General features: G+C 47.0%; 1 protein-coding gene and 1 non-coding gene across 2 annotated transcripts in view; both read left to right on the top strand.

The window, feature by feature from the left end:
- The window catches only part of HPCAL1 (hippocalcin like 1), a 230,905-nt gene that overhangs the window by 178,721 nt on the left and 29,526 nt on the right, over positions 1-22,658 (top strand). The gene's annotated exons all lie outside the window — the stretch shown is intronic.
- On the top strand, positions 19,571-19,677 carry LOC126025004 (U6 spliceosomal RNA). The gene has a single exon (XR_007501057.1). It is a non-coding gene; the product is annotated as a U6 spliceosomal RNA (small nuclear RNA).

Below are 22,658 nucleotides of genomic sequence, written 5' to 3' on the forward strand. Positions count from 1 at the left end.
GTGTTCTCAATACCACATATCCCCCTGAATGTGGCTTTAGGGTGAACCTAATGCTCTCTGACATCACAGGGCTTAAGTAGCCTGAACCTCCTGCTTGTTTGGCTGAAGGTCACCAGCAGTGACCCCTGAGCCCTCAAGCCCCCAACATAGTGATAAAAATATATTTCTGGAAAGCTGGCAGGTGGCTAGACTGTGTGAAAGTCAATGGAAGGACAATTGTCGAGCCTTCTGGGATGAAAAAAATCTATGTGAGCTGCTAGGAGACACCCTTGACCACTTTTTCCCATAGTGAATTCCCTGGCTCTGGTGCACTAAAAAAAGTTGGGCTAAATCCTGCTCCCAGAAATTCTAGGTGCAGAGGGCCAGAAGGAAGGCAGAGGAGATGGCTTTGAATCGTCTCTGACCCTGAAACACTAGTTTTATTCTGAGAGGTGGACAGTGCCATCCCCTTCTCCTGGACCAGAGAAGTCAGGCGTTGCCGGTTTCTTGGGTCAAGTGTCATGCACCAATACACTGAAAACAAAGTTTCTGTCTTTCCCTATTGATACTCTGCTACCCAAATAGCAAACATCAAAAGAACTGGCCCTGGGGCTGGAGAGATAGCACAGTGACGTTTGCCTTGCAAGCAGCCAATCCAGCACCTAAGGTAGTTGGTTCGAATTCCGGCATCCCATATGGTCCCTGTGCCTGCCAGGAGCTATTTCTGAGCAGATAGCCAGGAGTAACCCCTGAGCACCGCAGTGTATGGCCCCAAAACAAACAAACAAACAAACAAACAAAAAAAACAAAACAAAACAAAAAAAGAACTGGCCCTTGGAAAATACATCCTTGTGATGCCCTTGTGGGCATCCAGGAGCCATTTTGCTCTGGGCCACTCCCTACTGGAAACATCCACAGTAGCTAGGCATTTGTTGGCATTGCTCACAGTTCATGTTGGCACAACCCCGGTATAGTGGCCCAGCAGTGGGACTCATCCTGGGGCCTGCCAGCTTTCCACAGATCACTTTCCCCACAAAGGGGATCCCAGGAAAAAGAACATTGCACAACAAATTGTGGAAACTTGCCCATTGATTGATTCACCAGAAACTGCCTATGGAATCTGCCAGCCTGTGTGCTGTTTCCTTCCACAAAATGTGACACACTGCCACGAATGGGGCCAGCTCTGGGACACACCTCACAGCCACCCAGGCTCTGGGGGTTGGAGGCTGGCTGCAGAGAAGGTTACTGTGGCTTTTCACAAATTCAGACCACCAGTCCCCATCAATCTGGGGACTCTCCTACTCCTCTAATGCATGCCAGTTTCTCAGCTTGCACAACCCTGGCTAAACTCTGGAATGATTATACTGTGACACTTCCCTGATGAAGAAACTGATAGTTTTGAAGGTGGGGTGAACATCCCCATTTAAAGACTCATAGCCAAGATGCTCTGGGGTCGGTCCTGATGGAGCTCAGATGCTCACTGAGTCATGAGAGGAGTTGACCCTGAGGCTCCAGCAGGTAAAGCATATGCCCAGCCCTTCAAGCAATGTCTCTGGCCTAACCTAGAACTCTTAGATCGTGCTGCACTTGTGTCATGGGGCCTCCAAGGCGGGACAGGACTAAAGTTGAGACTGGATGACTCCGAGGTTAGGAACAAAGGGTTGGAAGCTGCAGCTTCCTCATCTTTCCATCTTCCCTCTGCGAGAAACTCAGCACATTCTAAAAAGCCACCACATCTGTCCTGCTCTCCTCGTGCTGCTTCCAATGGGGCGTTCAGGACCTTGTCTCACTCTTGCTTCACAGTCCACAGTTTTCAGCTGCACTGTCAATGTGCCAAGTGCTGGCCATGCTGCTAGCCCCCAAGAGGACTTGTCCCAGCCACCCTGCCCTGTGGTATCTCTGCCTCTGCTTTCCTTTTGGATCATTCTTCATCTCGGTTTCCCAGTCAGACTCTCCCTCCCTCCCTCCCTCCCTCCCTCCCTCCCTCCCTCCCTCCCTCCCTCCCTCCCTTCCTCCCTTCCTCCCTCCCTCCCTTCCTTCCTTCCTTCCTTCCTTCCTTCCTTCCTTCCTTCCTTCCTTCCTTCCTTCCTCCTTCCCTCCCTCTTCCCTTCCTTCCCTCCCATCCTCCCTCCCACCCTCCTTCCCTTCCTTTTTTCCTTCCTTCCTTCCTCCCTTCCTTCCTTCTTTCCTCTTCCTCTTTCTTTTTTCTTTCTTCCACCCTTTCTCCAACCATTCCCTCTCTTACTTCTTTTTTCCTTCCTCCCTTCCTTCCTCCCTTCCTCCCTCCCTCCCTCCTTCCCTCCCTCCCTCCTTCCCTCCCTCCTTCCTTTCCTCCCTCCCTCCCTCCCTCCCTTCCTCCCTTCCTCCTTCTTTCCCTCCCTCCCTCCCTTCCACTGAGACACCCTGTTCCTTTGAGAGATCCTCTCCCTGCTCCCCAGCCCTTGCCATGACCTCATGACCCCAATCTTGAATTCCAGCTTTGACTGAACTGGGAGCATTTCCTTTGCCTTCTGGACATCCCTTTACTCAGCTGGTCCTTTGGGAGGTTTGTTTGTAGCCTAAGTCAGCCTTGGGAGACCCATCCCACACTTCCTATCCTATTTGGGGGTGGGTGGGTCACACCCAGCAGCGCTCAGGGGTTACTCCTGGCTCCATGCTCAGAAATCATTCTTGGCAGGCTCAGGAGACCACAAGGGATGCCAGGATTTGAACCACCATCATTCTGCATGCAAGGCAAATGCCTTACCTTCATGCTATCTCTCCGGCAAGTCCTGTCCTGTTATCTGATCCCACAAGCCTTCCAGCCTGCATATAGTTTGCAGCCGTGACACCATTCCTGCATGCAGCCACCCCTCTTTGCCCACAGCACCATACGATCCCCTGAGCATCTTCAGATATTCTGGGGTGACCTTGAAGACCCACATTTCGTATCCATTGCTCTTAGTACCAAACTGCCTGCCCAGTTAGTAGAGAGTCATCATGTGGCCCCCAGACCATCATCTGAACTAGCTTCCAAGACTGGGACACCCCAAAGTTCCCCATTTCACAGCTGATGGAACACAGTCAGAGGCTCTGAGGGGTGGACTCCGAGTCAAAACTGATCAGCTATAGCTACCCACATTGCATGGCCCACATTGTGAAACCAGCCTGTCGGAAGGTGGCCCTGGCCCCAGGCTGGCCCCTTCCTCACTCCAAGGAGCTCTGAGCCATCCTCCTCCAGAGACAGACAACAGACAGGCTATTCCCGCCTGCTCTCCCCATAATGATCCTGGCGGGTGCAGGAGCCTGGGTGGCATGGCAGGATGGGGCGAGGCAGCAGTGTGGGGATGCCCTAGGGAGTCACCGTAATGCGTAGGTACAGGCAAGTGGTTGCAGCCACGTGTCTGGGTGGGTGACAGTGGTGGGTGTGTGGGCTGTGATGGAAGTGCTGCCGCTGGGGCAGGGCCGAGGGTTGACTCACTCACCTCCATCAGGCTGCCTGATATGAGCAAAAGGAGGTACAGTGGCTCATGCAGGTTTATTGAGCACCTACTGGGGCCCTGTCCTGTGCAGGCCCTACCTCTGACCTCCCTGAATCCTCGCACAGCCCAGGAAAGAAAATAGCGCTGCTCTTCATTCTTTTCATTTATTTATTCATTCATTCATTCATTTCTGAGCATGCCCCCATGTTGCCACCCCCTAAGACCACTGTTTTTTTGTTGTTGTTTTGCTGTTGTTTAATTAATATTATTTAATTTTAGGACACAAGTCTAACCTACATAAAGTCACAAGTACAAGAATTAGACCAACCACCCTACCAGACCACAATGCCACAAAGATCAAGATTGACTGTAAAAAGATGTGATGGGCCAGAGTGATAGCACAGCAGTAGGGCGTTTGCCTTGCACACTGCCGACCCGGGACAAACCTGGGTTCAATCCATAGCATCCCATATGGTTTCCTAAGCCTGCCAGGAGCAATCATGCAGAGCCAGGAGTAACCCCTAAGCATCTCTGGGTGTTCCCCCCCCCAAAAAAAAAAACAACATAAAAAGATGTGAAGGGGGCCGGGCGGTGGCGCTAGAGGTAAGGTGCCTGCCTTGCCTGCGCTAGCCTTGGACGGACCGCGGTTCGATCCCCCGGCATCCCATATGGTCCCCCAAGCCAGGAGCAACTTCTGAGTGCATAGCCAGGAGTAACCCCTGAGTGTTACCGGGTGTGGCCCAAAAACCAAAAACCAAAAAAAAAAAAAAAAAGATGTGAAGAAAAAAAAAAAAAAGATGTGAAGAAATCTAACACCTGGAGACTAAACAACATGCTCAAAACAGCTGGATCATAGAAGAAATTAAAAAAGAAGTAAAGAGATAGAAAAAATATCATTTTAGTTTAGATAATGTGAAGACATTCATGTCAAAGTAAATGCTATTAATGTACAGCACCCCTGTATTCCACTACAAAGCACCCACGACTTCCACCATGTCCGATATCATTTCAAATTCACTGTTTTATATCAAAGGTACATGGAAGCTTAGAGTGCTAAATCCCTGAGGCCAGGTGGTGTTGGCCATGAGAGCTGTCTTGGTGAGTTAGCAGAGACTACCACCAAGGCACGCAATGGGGCGAGCAGCATGCCCTATGCCAGGGGTTAGCTCAGAACATGCAGCTGCAATGTCTTGGGCACCTATGCTCTGGGTTCCACTAACATAGTTTCCTGCCACACGGAGGGGCTCACCAGACTAAAACAGAGTTTCTGGTTTTCCCAAAAGGGATGAGAAGAGCCTCTAGGGTCTGTGAATGAACCAAAGGGCCCAGGAAGCTGGGTGCCAGAACTGGAGGCCCCATCACCATGAACAGAAGAGAAAGGAATGTGGGTGAGGCCATGAATGACCCAGTCAAAGTGGCAGCAACTTTGGTGGGCCAGCGTGCATCCTGTTTTCTAGTGCTTGAAATTTCCTGTGGAAATGATAAAGAATATTATGAACTGGGACTGAGAGACACTTGCCTTGCATATGACTGATTCTGGCTGATCCTGGCTGACCCCAGTTCAAATGCCCAACATCACATTGAGTCTCCCCAAGCAATGCCAGGGGTTGGTCCTGAGCATAGAGCCAGGAAAAATTCCTGAGCACTGACTGCCAAGTGTGGCTCAGCCCTTTCCCCCTCATAAAGAATATGCTGGGCTCCCCTAAAGCTGTGTAGGTACCAACCATGAAGGGGAAATTTAACAAAGCAACTTCTATATGATTTTTTGGTTTTTGGCTTTGGGGTGGGTCACACCAGCAATGCTCAGAGGGGACCACTCACTCAGGGCACCATATGTGATGCTGGGATTTGTCACACTTACCTGGTGAGTAAGTGCTTCTGTACCAAGTCTATGATCTAAGAAAGCAGGTTCTGATAGAGCCATGGAGACAGGCAGGGGCTCTCTGAGATGAAGCAAGGCCTTCATCCTGGGAGATTCTGGAGCACAAGCCAGCTCATGACAGTTTTGATCCCTTTTGTGGGGACTGCATAACATCTGGGGTGAGACTCAGAATTTGCTTGAAAACCCCTACTTAGATTTAAGCCTCATTAAACCACAGTCAGAATTCCTGACCTTGCATAAGAGTCACCAAAACAACCTGAGATTCACCAGGAGACCAGAGGACAGAACCAGACCCCAGAAATAGACACAGAGGGCACCCAGAGGGCAGGGACAGGTGGGTCCCTGGGAGAACGGTTCCAGGGCCCACTGCCAGGTGCCATCCCAAGCGTGTTGGCATGTTGTTCCTAGGAGTAGGGGAGGTTCTTGCCACTTCTAGGTACATTTCCTCAGCCACCTCAAGCCCAGGGCAGGGTGTCAAAGTCAGGGGCTAGAGTTAAGGAAATTCCAGGGTCCACATTTTCTGTACCTGCCCCCACAACTGTCACTGTTGGTCACCCCAAAATACTGAGTGCCAGCATTATATGGATTGAATTCATGCACATAAATGTAGCAGGGAGGAAAGAAAAATCCAGGCAGAAAGGCCAGGCTGGGCTCTTGAGGCCCCTGGCCCACAGCACTCAGGACTGCAGGGTCTCTGCTCCTCCCCAGAACTACTCTCGGCTGTGGGGAGGGGGCTGGATCCTGGACTCCATATGGCTCAGCTGCTGATTTCCATAAAGGGGCTGTGGGTTCAATCCACATTTACCTAGAGGCTGCAAAGTGACAAATTAAACAATCCCTTGTTTTCAATCTTTAGTATTTAACCTACAAGTCTTCCTATTGCAAATAAAGCTGAGGTTCTGCCCACAGTTTCCCTGCCCTTGAGAGCCACACACAGGCTGTTTGGGGGCTATCAGGTGGGTGCTCTGATACAGGAAGGGCTCAGCCCTGCAGCAGATACTGGCTGCACATAGGGGCCTTCCCAGGACACAGCACTGGGCCCGACCTAGTGCTCCTTTGTCTGTTCTAGACTGTGGACACCCTGTGCCTAATTTTTACCCTTTTAAACAGCTGGGACCTCGATTTTGGGCCAGAGGCCTCATTTGTCAGTGAGGAAGCTCAAGATTGGGTGAGGAATAAGTTGTTCTGGCAACACACACACACACACACCATCCCATATGCCTTATACCACACTCCTCATATACCACAGATCACACACGCCACTTATTACACATACTACATACATCACACATACTATGCATGACATTTACCACATGCACAACATATCCATGTACCATAGCACACGCATACCAGGCACCGCACAAACCACACGCTGTGCCACACCATACTTACTACACGCGCAACGCATATAACATGAGCCACACATCCCACAACTGCACCACACCACACACTGTACTTATCACACACACGCCAGGTACTGCATATACCACACACGCATCATGCATAGCTCAGCTTACATCGCACTATACGCCATCCTCATCACACACCCCACACACATACCATCTGTACCTCACACGCGTATCATGCATCACATGCCACATGCCCGCAGCCCCTCCTGTGCATAACTGCATCACCCCCACGATCACACACTCTTCCTTGTCCCCGCTGTCCTGAGTTGGTGCCTCGACTGGCCACACCCTGCTGCAGTGGCCTTGCATGCTGATGTCTGCCTCAGTTTCCCCAGCTATAGGGTGGGGACGGCTCAAGAGGCTTCTCTCTCTTGAGCTGTGGTGAACCTTCAGTGAGATTTTTCGCATGAGGAGCTGAAGGCAGTGCCAAGCTTGGAGCTCAATAAAAGTTAATTATTATTTCTTGGCACGGGGTCTGTTCCCCATTAGCTGTTCAATTAACTTTCCTCTCTGTCTCAGCCCCAGGGACTCTGGATGGAGAGCTGCAGGGTCTGGGCACAAGTATCCCCTTAGTCAGGGTGAGTGCTACGCCCCCCCCCCAAGGGGCCTAAATGGAACCTCACACCACCTTGCTGCACTCTGAGATTGTCTCTGCAGAGACTCCAGGCTAGTACCCCTGTTCCCTGCACCTCCTGGGCCTCTTCAATCCTCCCTCTTTCCCTCCTCTACTCCTTCTCTCAGTCTCTGTCCCCCACATCCTTCCTGCAGCAGCCAGCCACCAGGGAGCAGGGGCATGGGGGTCCCAGGAAAAGAGGCCTTTTCCAGGGCACAGCTACATGCCCCATCAGTACCCCAGCATATAGAAGACACCCTGCTGGTTTGCTCCTCTGTCTCCTCTTTCCCAGCCTCCTCTCTCAGTGGGTCTGTTCCAGTTGAGTGCTTGTGGGGTGGCCCTTGGCAAGATTTGGGGACCAATGTTGGTGACTGAGCCATAGGTGCCCAGGCCTGATCCTCCTGCCATGCAAAGTTTGTGTTCAGCCCATTGAGCACCTTTCTGGCCTTTTATTCCTCTTTTCTGGTCTCCTCAACTCTGCTCTGGGCACCCTGAACACAAAAGTCTTGAATCTTGTTATTCTGCCCACACACCTCTTCCTTCCTCCCCCATGCAGTTCTCAGCCATTTGTTCTCCCATTGTGGCCCAAAGGCAGCTGACCTCCCAGGCCTTCTGCCCTGACCTTGAGCACAACTCCAGCCCACAGTGCTCCCCTTTCTGTGTCCTGAGGCTCCATTCTCTCCAGTCCAGCTTGTTTCAACCTTGCCTCTTTTAGTTTGCTCTCTAGAGTGACTTTTCTTTCCACCCACCCCATAAATACTGCCATTCCCAGAGTGCTTACATCAATCAGCCCTGGGTCCCCAAGGCACTGGACCCTTTAGCTTCTCATTGGCCCTTTCCAGACCTAGTTCCTGAAGCTCCTCTGAGCTCCAAACCCACAGATTCATTCACAGTTATTCAGTATAGCAGGCCTGGAGAAAGTCTGTAGGCTTTAGCCATCATTCCCGGCCCTAAAGCATGCCATAGCCGTGCATCCCTTTGTGCGTACCCCGCGGTCACCCAGTCCTATACAAGTCCTCAAATTTACTTCTGGCTTTGTCCTTCTTATTCAGCCTCCTCTTTACTGCTGACAGAATCTCTGAGGGGCAGCACCACGTGGAGAGACCCCTAGTCTATGCAAGGTAGAGGCCATCTCACCCTTTGTCCTGCAACCTGGCTCCTAAGTCTATGCCCATCCATTCTCTCCTCTGGCCTGCTATGAGCCTGCTACTCAATACTTACTTTTAATCAGGCTATTATCTCAGCTGAAGATGCCCTTCTGCACCTGCCTGGAGAACTACTCTTCATCCCTCAAAGCCCCATCATTGCAATAGATTCGAGGGATCCTCATCTTTGCTCGACTTGTCTCTCTCCCTGCTCAGTGAACAGCAAATGTCTGTCCAAGCTCCAGGTCACATGCTATGGGAGTGGAGCAGTACACAGAGGCCAGACTGGAAAACAAGTGACACAGTGTCACTGCTCCCAGTGGGCATGGGGGTCCCGGGATGGAACTGGGGGGTCGGACAGCAGAAAGAATTTCCACCCGCCACAAATAGGAGCCTGAGAACTTGGTCCAACCTGCCCAGGGCGGCAGTTAGTGTTCTGATTAATTAGGAAACTCTATCAAGTACTTTGAACATGAAACACACTATATAAATGCTAAGTATTATTATTAAAAAGTAAGAAGTTCTCTAATATGCCAGGCAGCAGCGCCCCAGGCGAGTCGAAATAAAATGAACGAAGGCAGAAAATTGAGCAATTAAAAGGCGATATTTTAGGATTTGCAAAAAAGCCCAAAGGACCAAGTAAGTGGTTGTGTTCAGTAGTGCCAGTGGCCTGAGATGGCTCTTCCACCACTTCGGCTGTTCCCACAACAGGTGGGGAGACCTGAGGGTCTCATAGCTGGAGAGTCTGGGAATAGCCAGATGAAGTGGAGAAAGAGATGTGAAGGATCCAGAAGAGTTGCTAGGGTGGAGATTGGGAAGAAGCCTTGGGCTTGACCATAGGTCCCTCAGCCAGCCACCATTCCCCTCCCCACCACCCTCCCCAAACCAGCCTGTTTCCAAACCTGTAAAACTCTAGAGATGGCCTTGTCTTTACTCCTATGTATGCTCCACAGGTTTGTGCAGGAAAGTGCTATTAGCACCCAACTCTAGATGTGTTCCACCCTGGAGCTAAGGGATCCCGAGTGGGACTTGGGCTTGCTCTGAGCCTCAGCTCCCTAGACTATAAATGGGGACAGTGGTGCCACCTCTTTGATACGACTAATGGTGAATCTACAACACTGACCAACTAGATTGACCAACAGAAAAGGAAAGAAGTGTCACAAAGGAACACAATCCAGCTAGGGGCTGCGGAGATAGTACAGTAGGGAGGGCCCTTGCTTGTATGTGGCTAGCCCAGGTTGGATCCCCAACATCCCATAATATCCCCTGAGCCCATCTGGAGTGATCCCTGAGTGCAGAGCCAGGAGAAACCCCTGAGCTTCACTGCTGTGGCCAAAACAACCCTACAAAACAAAACAAAGGAGCACAATGTAAACAAGGCAGCCATCTCTCCCACCTTGTTCCTCTGGCCCATCCTCATGCGCAAATGGAAACCATCCTCATGCGCAAATGGAAACCATCCTCAGGACTTCCAGTGGTGCCTCCCAGTGAAACTATTCAAAGAATGAACACAGTTTGTGTCATGCCAGCAAATGGGGGGGGGGGGGGTAAAGGGGGGATGGGGGATTTTCTAGAAAGAGTGGCTAGAACTGAGTCAAAGAGAAATAGAGAAACTAAATAGACTTGGAGAATGGAAGAAGTGGAATTAGTGGTCTGAATTGTTCCCCCAGGAGATCCCAATGCTAGGCTGTACTCTGGGGATTCTGCAAAAGCTCCTTTTAAATGGATGGGATATTTGCTTTGAAACAAAAGACAAACCCAGTATTGACTTTTTTTTTTTTTTTTTTTGGTTTTTGGGTCACACCTGGCAATGCTCAGGGGTGACTCCTGGCTCTACGCTCAGAAATTGCTCCTGGCAGGCTCTGGGGACTATATGGAATGCCAGGATTCGAACCACCGTCCTTCTGCATGCATGACAAATGTCCTTCCTCCATGCTATCTCTCTGGCCCCATGACCCAGTACTAATTTTGACCAGCCCTTTATATTTCTTTATCTTTTAGCAAAATAAGTATTTTCAAACTTACTTTCAAAAGAGCTTCCTAATTCTAAAAGATCTCAGACACAAATTTCCACCACTTTTTTCTTTTCTTTTATTTCTTTCCTGTTTGTTTTGTGTCACACCTGGCATTGCTCAGTGCTTATTTCTGGCTCTGAGCTGAGGGATCACTCCTGGAGAACTTGGGGGACCATATAGGGTAAGGATCAAACCTGGGTCAAGCACATGCAAAATGAGTCTGTAGTATCTTTGCCACCTTTTCTTATGTCCCATCACTTCTCCAACCATACACCTCTTCCCCTTAGGCAGTTCTTAGTTCTGTTATCAATATCCACTGGTTTACTTTAATTTTGTTTTATGTGTTCATCCATTCTATATCTCTATCGTTTTATTATTATTATTAGATTCTGGTTTGGGGGGCCATACCTGGTGAGGCTCAGAGCTTACTTGTAGCTCTGCTGCTCAGGGATCACTCCTGGTGATGCTTGGAGAAACTATATGTGATGCTGGGAATGCTACTTACGATACAAGTACTTACTATATTTTTTGCTCTATAAGACACACCTGATCATAAGATGCACATAGTTTTTAGATGCTCTCCTCCCCTGTCCTCAAACTTCAGCTCCAGTCAGCATTTGCTCCATAAGATGCACTTTTTTGGGGGGTGTCTTATGGTATGAAAAATATGGTACCTCTTGTATTAGTTTTCTTTTATGACTTTTTAATAGCTAGATACTGTTTCGTTATATATATACACAATGAATTAAATATAATTATATATTATGAAACATTTTATATATAAAACACTATTCTTTTTTTTTTTTTTTTTTTTTTTTTTGGTTTTTGGGCCACACCCTGTGACGCTCAGGGGTTACTCCTGGCTATACGCTCAGAAATTGCTCCTGGCTTCTTGGGGGACCATATGGGACACCGGGGGATCAGTATTAGAGATAACTTTGGAGATTAGATGTCAAATACAAGGGAAACGAAAGCCAAGTTGAACAATGGGGCCACATCAAATTAAAAATTGCTTCTGTGGGTAGAGATAGTGAAGTAGGTAGGGCACTTGCCTTGCACTCAGCTTACCTGAGTTCAATCTCCAGCGACCCATATTGTCCTCCAAGCCCTACTACGAGTGGTCCTTGTGTGTAGAGTGAGGGAGCTTTACGCATCATCTGGTTTGGTCAAAAAAAAAAAAACAAACCATATACATATATAGAAAGAGACTATCTTTTACAAGTAAAAGTGAAAAAAGTCTTCCCAAAAATAAAAAATGTAAGTGAAATTTAATCATATTATAAAGGTTAAAAAGTTTACTTCAGGAAGACAAGAAAATCAATCAAGGGCAAGAGTGATAGAACAGCAGGTAGGGCATTTGCTTTGCATGCATCCAACCTGGGTTCAAACCCTGGCATCCCATATGGGTCCCTGAGCAACAGTGAGGAGTGATTCCTGACCACAGAAACAGAAGTAACCACTGAGATCACTGCGTATGGCCTCAAATCCCAGAACTAAAATATCCCTGAATAAAAAAAAATCAATTAATATAACATGCTATTTTAGTATAATAAGAATAATATAATTAACAGATATAGAAAAAACACATTTGATAAATCTTGATACTCATATAAGTAAACCCTCAACCTAATAAAATATGCTTATTAAAAATATATAGCCAGTGGGGCTAGAGAGAGAACTGTGGGTAGGGAGTTTATGTCTCCGTGTGTTTGACTAAGTTTGATTTCCAGTATACCATATGGTTCCATGAGCCTTGTTAGGAGTAATTCCTGAGTGCAGAATCAGGAGTAACCCCTGAACACTGCTAAATGAGACCCCCAAATCTACAGCTGAGGCTAGGTTTGCAACCAGAGGTAAAACGCTTAACTTCCATGCCTGAGACCTGGGTTAGAACCCCAGTCACTGCCAAAAACAAAACCCCAAACTCGATAGTTGTTAACATTATATTTTGTGGTTAAAGGCCAATTCTTGTACTCCGTGATTGGAAACAAGTCAATGTGTTCACTTTTATTAGACTCTCATTAGCCTACTGAATGTTCTGATCAATGCAATTAGTCAAAAAACTAAAATACATCCAGATTGGCTTGTTTGTTTGTTTTAGGATCACACCTGGTAGTGTTCAGGGGTTACACCTGACAGTGCTTGGGGACCACATGTAGTGATGGAATTCTGACTGTGATAAATTGCTTGCAAGTCATGCTCTTTAACCTCTGTATTATCCATCTAACCTCAAAAGCCATTCATATTGGAAAGAGAGAAACAAAACTGTCATTACTTCCATACATTTAAGATCCTGACATTTTTTGTTTATTTGGTGGTACTGGGGATTGAACCCAGCCAGGGCTTTATCATAAAGACCATTGCTCTAGCCTTGAATCCTTGCTCTGAATATATATAAAAATCCTTTTATTTTTTAATTTAATGTAAATTTTCTCTCTTTTTTTAAATAATTTATTTAAGCACTATGGTTACAAAAATGTTCATAGTTGGATTTCAGTCATTGAATGTATGCCACTCTTCACCAGTGTAACTTTCCAATTTCCCTCCTCTCCCACTCCCTTCCTGTCATCGAGACAGGTATTCCATTTGTCTCACTATCATTGTCTTGGTAGTTGTTGGTGCAGTTATTTCTCTAACTGTACTTGCCACTCTTTGCAGTAAACTTTATATCATGGGCTGGTCTTTCCAGCTCTCATTCCCATTGTCTCTGTGTATTATTTCCATACTGTCTTTTATTTTTCTTAAATTCCATAGATGAGTGAGACTATCCTGTGTCTGTCTCTCTCCCTCTGATTCATTTCATTCAGAATAATAATCTCTTTGTCCATCCATGTATTGACACATTTCATGACTTCATTTTCCTTAACAGCTATGTATTATTTCATTGTGTAGATGTACCACAGTTTCTTTAGCAATTCATTTATTGTCAGGCATCTGGATTATTTACAAATTCTGGCTATTGTAAATTGTGCTTATGTTAACTTTTTTTAAATAGAATTTTTGGGTAGTTGTTTTGTTTGCTTGTGTTGTGTTTTGGGAACTGTACTCTGCAATATTCAGGAGTTACTCCTAGCGACATTAAGGAATCACTCATGGCTGGCTCAAGACGATATGCAATGTGGGAGATCAAAACAGGTTAACCTCATGCAAGGCAAATTCCCTACCACTCTACTATCGCTCCAGCCCCTAAATATAGAAAATCTTAAGGAACACACACACACACACACACACACACACACACACACACACACCTAGAACAAATAATGAGCAAATCCAGTAAGATCTCAGTTAAAGATTAAAATATAAAAATCAGCACAGATCCACAGTTAAAAATGACACACAAAATGTATAAAATGCTAAGAAATTTAACCTAAGGAGTGAGCTAAAAATAATGAAACATCATGAGAATCACTAAAGATTTTAACAAACGTCAAGACATCTAATGTTTATGGAATTGAAGACCCAGTATTATTATCATGACAAGTTATTTTTTTTGGGGGGGGAGGTCACACCCAGCAGTGTTCAGGGGTTACTCCTGGCTCTATGCTCAGAAATTGCTCCTGGCAAGCTTGGGGGACCATATGGAATGCCAGGATTCAAACCACCATCCTTCTGCATGCAAGGCAAATGCCTTACCTCCATGCTATCTCTCTGGCCCCAAAGTTTTTTCTTTTAAAGTAACTTTATGTTTAAAAAGTTGAAAAAGAACAGTAACATGTGGAAAGTGAATGTGTTAAGAAATCAGATTTCGGGCCTGGAGAGATAGCACAGCGGCGTTTGCCTTGCAAGCAGCCGATCCAGGACCAAAGGTGATCCAGGACCAAAGGTTGGTGGACACCAAATCCCGGTGTCCCATATGGTCTCCCGAGCCTGCCAGGAGCTATTTCTGAGCAGACAGCCAGGAGTAACCCCTGAGCATAGCCGGGTGTGGCCCAAAAACAAAAACAAAAACAAAGAAATCACATTTCAGTGGCTATCAATGAATGGTATTTATTGGCAGAGTGTGCATTGTTCACAGATTGTATATAAAGTATAGTTATATTTTTTACTAGAGTTTAGGTAATAGAGTTACAATGGTGTTTAAGTTATGGTATTAATACAATGTTATTGTCCACTCCTGCCACCAGAGTCTTCATGACCCTCTCCCTGCTGTTACTAAGATGCCTTGGGTATGACACTTCATGTTTATGGTATTACTTAAGGTCTACATTTACTTTATTGCATCCATATATAAATTATTCATTTTTGTATTTTGGTTTCTTGGGTCACACCCTGCAGTGCTCAGGGGTTACTCCTGGTTCTAAGCTCAGAAATCCCTCCTGGCAGGCTCGGCAGGACCATATGTGATGCCAGGATTCAAACCACCGTCCTTCTGCATGCAAGGCAAATGCCCTATCTCCATGCCATTTCTCAGGCCCCTGTTTTGTTTTTTTATTTGTTTGTTTTGGGGCCAAACTCGGTGACACTCAGGGGTTACTCCTGGCTATGCGCTCAGAAATTGCTCCTGGCTTGGGGGACCATATGGGATGCCAGGGGGATCCAACTGCAGTCTTTCCTAGGTTAACATGTGCAAGGCAAATGCCCTACCACTTGTGCCACTGCTCTGGCCCCATATAAAATGATTCTGGTGTGACTTGTTGAGCAATTATTCTTTCCCACCTGTTGTTTAATTATAAAATATAGTCTTTTTTTTTTTTTTTTTTGGTTTTTGGGTCACACCCGGCAGCGCTCGGGGGTTCCTTCTGGCTCTACACTCAGAAATCGCTCCTGGCAGGCTCAGGGGACCATATGGGATGCCAGAATTCGAACCATCATCCTTCTGCATGCAAGGCAAATACCTTACCTCCATGCTATCTCTCCAGCCCCAAAATATAGAGCCCTAGAGTTGGGAGATGAGGCCTTTCTCAGCTCAGCCTGGTGCCTGTAGCCCCTTTGTTTTGTTTTGTTTTGGTTTGGTTTTTCGGGCTACACTCATTTGATGCTCAGGGGTTACTCCTGGCTAAGCACTCAGAAATTGCCCCTGGCTTGGGGGACCATATGGGACGCCAAGAGATCAAACCTCGGTCCTTCCTTGGCTAGTGCTTGCAAGGCAGACACCTTACCTCTGGCGCCACCTCGCCGGCCCGCCTGTAGTCCCTTTGGCTGTTGGGTCTGAAAGTTGCAGGATAATGGCAGAGAAATGATGTCACAGGAAATCAGTTAAAATTTCAGAAATTATTCAGCTTTATTTTATGGTCTGCCTGTAGTCCCTTTGGCTGTTGGGTCTGAAAGTTGCAGGATAATGGCAGAGAAATGATGTCACGGGAAATCAGTTAAAGTTTCAGAAATTATTCAGCTTTATTTTATGGTCCTAGCCGCCATTTGTATTTTCTTCACATGGCCTCTATGCTAAGCCTTTTCCCAGCAGCTTTTTCTGTGCTCCCTCCATGATTTCTTGCTGGTCTCCTCTTTCTTTCTTCCCTCCCGCCAGGCAACACCTATATTCCCAATTGCAGACCCCTTCCAGCTGTGGGTGGATCTGACCATCCAGGTGATTTTAGCATATGGAATTGGGGGAGGGCTAACACCCACCATTGGATATCATTGACAGTTTTGTTCAATATCATTTAGCCGCATCCAAATGTAGATTTCATTCTAGACTCTTGATTCTGTTGCCCTGATCCCCAAATCAGGATGTTCCTTCATTATTTCGTACTGTATTCTCTCAACTAGTGTAGATTTATGTGAGTTTTGCACATCCAGAAGCTTGAGTCCTCCAGCTTTGTTCTTCTCATGCAAAAATCATTTTGGTGATTCTGGGTTCTTTGCATATGGACATGCATTTTGTGATTAGCTTGTCAATTTCTAGAAAATATACCTTTTGATGTTAGTGGGATTACACAGTATCATAGTTCACTTTGCCATTAATACATATAGCCAAAAATTTCTGCTCTGGTCAGCTTTTCACTCTCTTTGTGAGTCATCTGATGAATGGCTTAATTAAATGAAGTCCATCTCTGCTAATCCAAGACCATGAGGCTTTTCTCCTATTTTCAGTTCTGAAGGCCTGTTCATTTTACCTTTGCCAGTTAGCCTTCTAGTCCCACTGGAGCTGACTTCTGTACTCAGAAAGAATGAAGATGGTAAAGTTAAACATGGTCAGAACCTCTGAGAGTCGGGGGACAGGCCCCCCCAAGAAAGAAGAGGTCTTTCCTGACTGATCAAGCCAGCTCACCATGGTCCTCTGCCTAGAAGAGGCTCTCCTCTGCCAGCAGAGAGTTGAGGGGTTATCATAGCTGGTGGACATAAGCAGAGAAATCGTATGCCTCTGGCATCCAATCACCTCTAACTGACTGAAGCCTCAAACTGGCCTCAAAGTGTGGGTCAGGGAATCCTTGGGCTAGTGAGGGTTTTACCTGGCATTGGTCAGTGAGGTTACTCCTGAAAATGAGGGGCATTCCGAGCAGTGTTTGGGGGGCCCATGCAGAGCTGGTTGAACCTGGAATTCCTGCTTCTACAGCTCGCGCTGCAACCCTTTGAGCTATCTCCCTTGCCCTGGGCTTGGTCCTTCTAAACTGAATTTCCAGGGCTCACGAGCATTTGGGGGAGATGACTGCTTAATAAAAATGCATGGTGGCTGGGGGAATGGGTGATTCCAATAATATATCTAAACATATGCCTTGTTTTCCAGGCCAACCAAATAGAGGGCTTTCATTTGGCTCAGCTGGGGCTTCCTGAGGAAGCGGGAACCCTTCCTACCCCACCCACGAAGGGCATCATTGCTTTGAAAAATATTATTCTGAGTCAGTTTCCACTGTGAGACGCAGGCTTGAGCAGGGCATTGCTGGGAAACAGTCCCATGGTGGTCTATAATGATACAGAACAACAGAACTTTCCACAGTGCACTGGATGGCTAACTATCATTTAGCTACATAGTTTACCAAAAAGCCACATTATATAGTTAACTTTTGCTCTTGGAACAAAATGGCAGCTAGCAAGAACTGGGCTTGACTTTTTCCCTATGCCTCATGGCACCATGCTGGGGCATCCTCAGCTCTTCTTCCTTTGCCCTGTTCTTCCTTAAGTCAAGGGCTCTGCCTTATTTTAGGTCACAGAATGGCACAGGCTAGAGAAGGTCTTTGTCCTAGTGCTCGGGCCTTAGGGTGGATTGTTCTGTGACACTGTGGGAAAAATCCATATCCTCTTTGCCTCAACTCTCTGCTCTGTGAAGTGGGGACAGTGCTTAGCCCCGAATTTAACTAAGTTTTTTTATTTTTTTATATTTTAGTTTTTTGGTTTTTGGGTCACACCAGGCAGTGCTCAAGGGTTACTCCTGGCTCTATGCTCAGAAATCGCTCCTGGCAGGCTCGGGGAAACCATATGGGGTGCCGGGATTTGAATCACCATCCTTCAGCATCTAAGGCAAATGCCCTACCACTGTGCTATCTCTCCGGCTCCCTAAGTTTTAATTTAACTAAGTTTTAACTAAGCAAGGACCCTTCAGAGTCCCAGTGACTATGTGGAACACAGCAGGTGCTTAATAACAAGTGATATCCACTGATGAGAAGTTCATCTCTCTCTGGGGTACAGGCTGGAGCCCACCCATTAAAACAGATCAGAGACAGAGAAGCAATGTTGGCCCAGCCTTCTTTAAAAATTTATGTCGGGGCCGGAGAGGTGGCGCTAGAGGTAGGGTGTCTGCCTTGCAAGCACTAGCCAAGGAAGGACCGCAGTTCGATCCCCCGGCGTCCCATATGGTCCCCCCAAGCCAGGGGCGATTTCTAAGCGCTTAGCCAGGAGTAACCCCTGAGCATCAAACGGGTGTGGCCCAAACAAACAAAATTCATGTCACCAGGGCCGGAGAGATAGCATGGAGGTAAAGCGTTTGCCTTTCATGCAGAAGGTCATTGGTTCGAATCCCGGCATCCCATATGGTCTCCCGAGCCTGCCAGGAGTGATTTCTGAGCGTGGAGCCAGGAGTAACCCCTGAGCACTGCCGGGTGTGATCCAAAAACCATAAAAAGAGAAAAAAAAAAAAAGAAAAGAAAATTTATGTCACCAAGAGGCTCTATTGTGAAATGTCAAAACACTGATGTGAAAAAAAGAAAGACAAAGCCCAAACTGAATCAGCTGGTAGGTGCAGCACCTGGAGACTGCCAGGGGAGGGTGGGCCCAGTGACTCACCTCTGTGATCCTTTTACTTTTCCTACTGACCAATCTAACTCTTTCACTACACAGGCAGTGACTCACCTTTTGCTGGAGTAGTTATGTAACTGGGGCTGTTTTGATCTGTTGGGGTGCCTATAGCTGTATTTCTATGTCACCCCGGGAAGCTTTTTCACACACCTTTGTATATACTGTCATAACAATTGTCAGAACGTCATCCCAGAGAATGGAGCAACCCTCTGCTGCTCCATCTTCTGCTGAATGGTAGGAAGGTCGCACCCTAGATGGAGCAAGGGCCCCACCTCCACCCATCCTATGTTGGCTTGCCCAGTGTTCCTTATCTTCTCTCACCTCAGTTTCTCCCTCTTAAAATGAGTCATTGGACTACATTAAATCAAAGCTTTGACATTCTAAGAATTTACGATAGCGAAATTTCCTCCAGATTGTTTGCCAGACAAGAGTTTCCAGAGTGTTCTGCTATCAGCTCCTTAGTGCATGGTTCCATACATGTAGGCCTGGAGATTGAGTTAATAAAGGGAGAAGAGGGGGGATCCAGAGCAACAATATGTGACCAATTCAAGTTCAATCTCTGGCATCCCATATGGTCCTCTTAGCAATGCCAGGAGTAATTCCTGAATGCAGAGTCAGTAATAACCCCTGAGCATCACCAGGTGTGACCCCCAAACAAGAAAAAAAGGAAAAGAGGATCAGAGATAAAGTATAGTGGCAAAGGCACATGCCTTGCACATGGCCAATTTGTGTTTCATCTCTGGTCCCACAGCCCTGCCAGGAGTGTTTCCCTGTTCATCACTGGATGTGGACCATTCTTTTCCACATCCTCCCCCCTCCCCAATGCATAGAGTAAATGGAGAAACAATAGAGCTAAAACATCTAGCTTAAACATCTTTAAAAAAATAAATTGTGCTCGCTTCGGCAGCACATATACTAAAATTGGAACGATACAGAGAAGATTAGCATGGCCCCTGCGCAAGGATGACACGCAAATTCGTGAAGCGTTCCATATTTTTTTTTGTGTTTATGAAAAACAAAAAAAATAAATTTAGACTTGGAAAAAATGGGGCTTCCATTATATTTTCTATATATATTTAACTCAAGGAAGATCAAAGTACTGCAGCTTGACTGACATTCAGATTGTTTCCTCTAGGGCCCGGAGAGATAGCACAGCGGTGTTTGCCTTGCAAGCAGCCGATTCAGGACCAAAGGTGGTTGGTTTGAATCCCGGTGTCCCATATGGTCTCCGTGCCTGCCAAGAGCTATTTCTGAGCAGACAGCCAGGAGTAACCCCTGAGCAACACCGGGTGTGGCCCATAACAAAAACAAACAAATAGATAGTTTCCTCTAGACTATCACTCCAGGCCTTCTTTCACCTTCTTTCTCTCTTTTAAAATGTTTTCCATGGGGCCAGAGAGCTAGCACAGTGGTAGGGCATGTGTCTTGCACACAGCAGACCCAGAATGGACAGTATTTCAAAACATGGGATCTCATATGGTTCCCCTAACCTGCCAGGAACAATTTCTGAGCACAGAGCCAGGAATAACCCCTGAGCACTGCAGGGTATGATCCAAAAGCCAAAAAAAAAAAAAAAAAAGTAATTGCAAATAGTGACTCTTACACTCCCTCCCCTCTTTTTTAAGTTTTTGAGCTACATCAGTGGTGCTCAGTGTTTATTTCTGGCTCTGTGCTCAAGGATTATTCCTGGCAGTGAAATTTCCAGGAAGTTATGCAGTGCCTGGGATCAAACCAGGGTTGGCTGTGTATAGGGCAAGCACTCAACGTGCTATACTACTTCTCTGGCCTGAATGAATGCATTAATCTTTTTCTTTTCAAAATCAATTCTTTTTAGTAAATTTTTATCCTTTCATCACAGAGGTGAGAGCTACCCCTTATACCTCACACAGTCTGCTCAGGCATTCATGGCTCACACCGGTCACTTCACTTGCCCTTCCTAAGAAGGTTTTGAGAAACCAAGTCTCTAGCAAATGGAATCAGTCATCCTGATTTCTGGTTTCTGTTTGTTTTCTGGGATCATATCCCTTGGCGATCAGGACTTATTTGGGCTCTGCACTTGAGAATCACTCCTGGAGGTGCTCATGGACCATATGGGATGCTGAGAATCAAACCTGGTATGGCCATGTGCAAGGCAAATTCCCTACCCACTCTACTATTGATCTGGCCCCCAGAGATTGCACTGAGAGGATGTCATAGCTGAGAGCTGAGGTCTTCTAGAAGGCTGTTAGGCTGCAATGGAGCAGCCCCATGGCAGACCTCAATAGAATATACAAAAGCCATTGGTCTGTAAAGCACAATGCATAGAAGAGAAATGAAGAGAAGAGAGAGCAAGCCTTCCTTCCCTCCTCAGACTCCCCAGGCCTGGATTCATCTGCTTCTCACTTCCTCAGCCTCCTTGGGGAGCACGGGTTGCCACTCTCCTTGAGCAATCACACCAGCGGGCATTTGCCCCATTCAGGAACATGGGCAGAAGGAGGCTGCATGATTGTGTGGTGGATTCTGCCTTATCTACCCAGAGACGAGGACCCCAAAGCCAGTCACTCCTCATCTTCCAGGTGCCACATCTGTGCCTACTCTATGTCCTGCCCCCATCTGATGCCTCAGGGAGAGAGGAAATGTGTTGGTATCACATGCCAAAGGGACCGAGAATAAGGGAGGAAGTGTCTCCAGCTCCAGGATCACTGTCTACACCATTATTTGGCACAAGCTCAGCAAACTCTGGCAGGGCCTGTCCTCCAGAGGCCTGGCCGGGAAATTGTAATTTGTCTAACTGGAAAACTTTTGCACCCCCACCACCCTCCTCTGCATCCAAGTGTCTCGCCCAGGCATTTTGTGGACTGAGAGCAAAAGTATAATGAGGAAAACTATGCTTCAACCTGGAAGGCCACTCCTGGAAGCTCCCCAGCCAGGCAGCCTGTTGTGTAAAGGTTCTGGGATGGATATTGGACAGAGGCTCTGAGCTCTGAGCTGGTAATAATATGACCACAGACTTGCCTCCGAGCTGCTGTCTGTTCTCTTTTATTTGGGGTGGGGGAACACCCAGCGGTGCTCAGGGGTTATTCCTGGCTCTGTGCCCAGAAATTGCTCCTGGCAGGCTCAGGAAACCATATAGAATGCCAGGAATTAAACTCATGCCCGTCCCTGGTAGGCCACATGCAAGGCAAACACCCTACTGCTATGCTATCTCTCTGGCCTCTGTCTGTTCTCTTTAACATAGCCCTGACTATCTTTAGAGCAGGGTGTCTGCAGTGCCAGGGGAGTAAACTAAGTCTGGACTGAGAAATCAGGATGGTCTGGGGCCAGAGAGATAGTACAGTGGGTAAGGTGCTTGCTTGCCTTGCACATAGTGACCTGAACATAGAGCCAAATGTCACCCCCCCCCCCCGAGCATCTCTGGGTATTGTCCCTCACTCCCCAAAGCATAGTCCAGACAGGCAGCAGGCCCTCCTGCTTTGATGGCAGAGCTGTCTCTCTTCATGTGAGATCCTGGAGCTGTAACATGCTCAGGGCTGGAATGACATCTGTCTTCTCTGTTGTTCTGTTATCAGTGGCTGGCACGCAGGTGGAAGGTTCCAAAGAAACATCTGCAGAACAAAGGAAGGTGTGTCAATTTCATACCACAGATAGAGGAATCGTCTGACAACCCGTGAAATTGTTCACCATCAACGTGAGGCCAAGAATGGATAAAGAAGGGCCAGAGAGATAGCATGGAGGTAAGGTGTTTGCCTTTCATGCAGAAGGTCATTGGTTCGAATCCTGGCATCCCATATGGTCCCCTGAGCCTGCCAGGAGTGATTTCTGAGCATGGAGCCAGGAGTAACCCCTGAGCGCTGCCAGGTGTGACCCCAAAACAAATAAACAACAACAAAAAAAAAAAAACAAGAATGGATAAAGAGGGACTGGAAATCTATAGGATATAATTAGAGAAGGAAATAGTAGGTGCAAAAAGGAAAGACAAGAAAGGAAAAATGGAATGATT

Source organism: Suncus etruscus, chromosome 12 (genome assembly GCF_024139225.1).
Source record: "Suncus etruscus isolate mSunEtr1 chromosome 12, mSunEtr1.pri.cur, whole genome shotgun sequence".
Classification (NCBI taxonomy): domain Eukaryota; kingdom Metazoa; phylum Chordata; class Mammalia; order Eulipotyphla; family Soricidae; genus Suncus; species Suncus etruscus.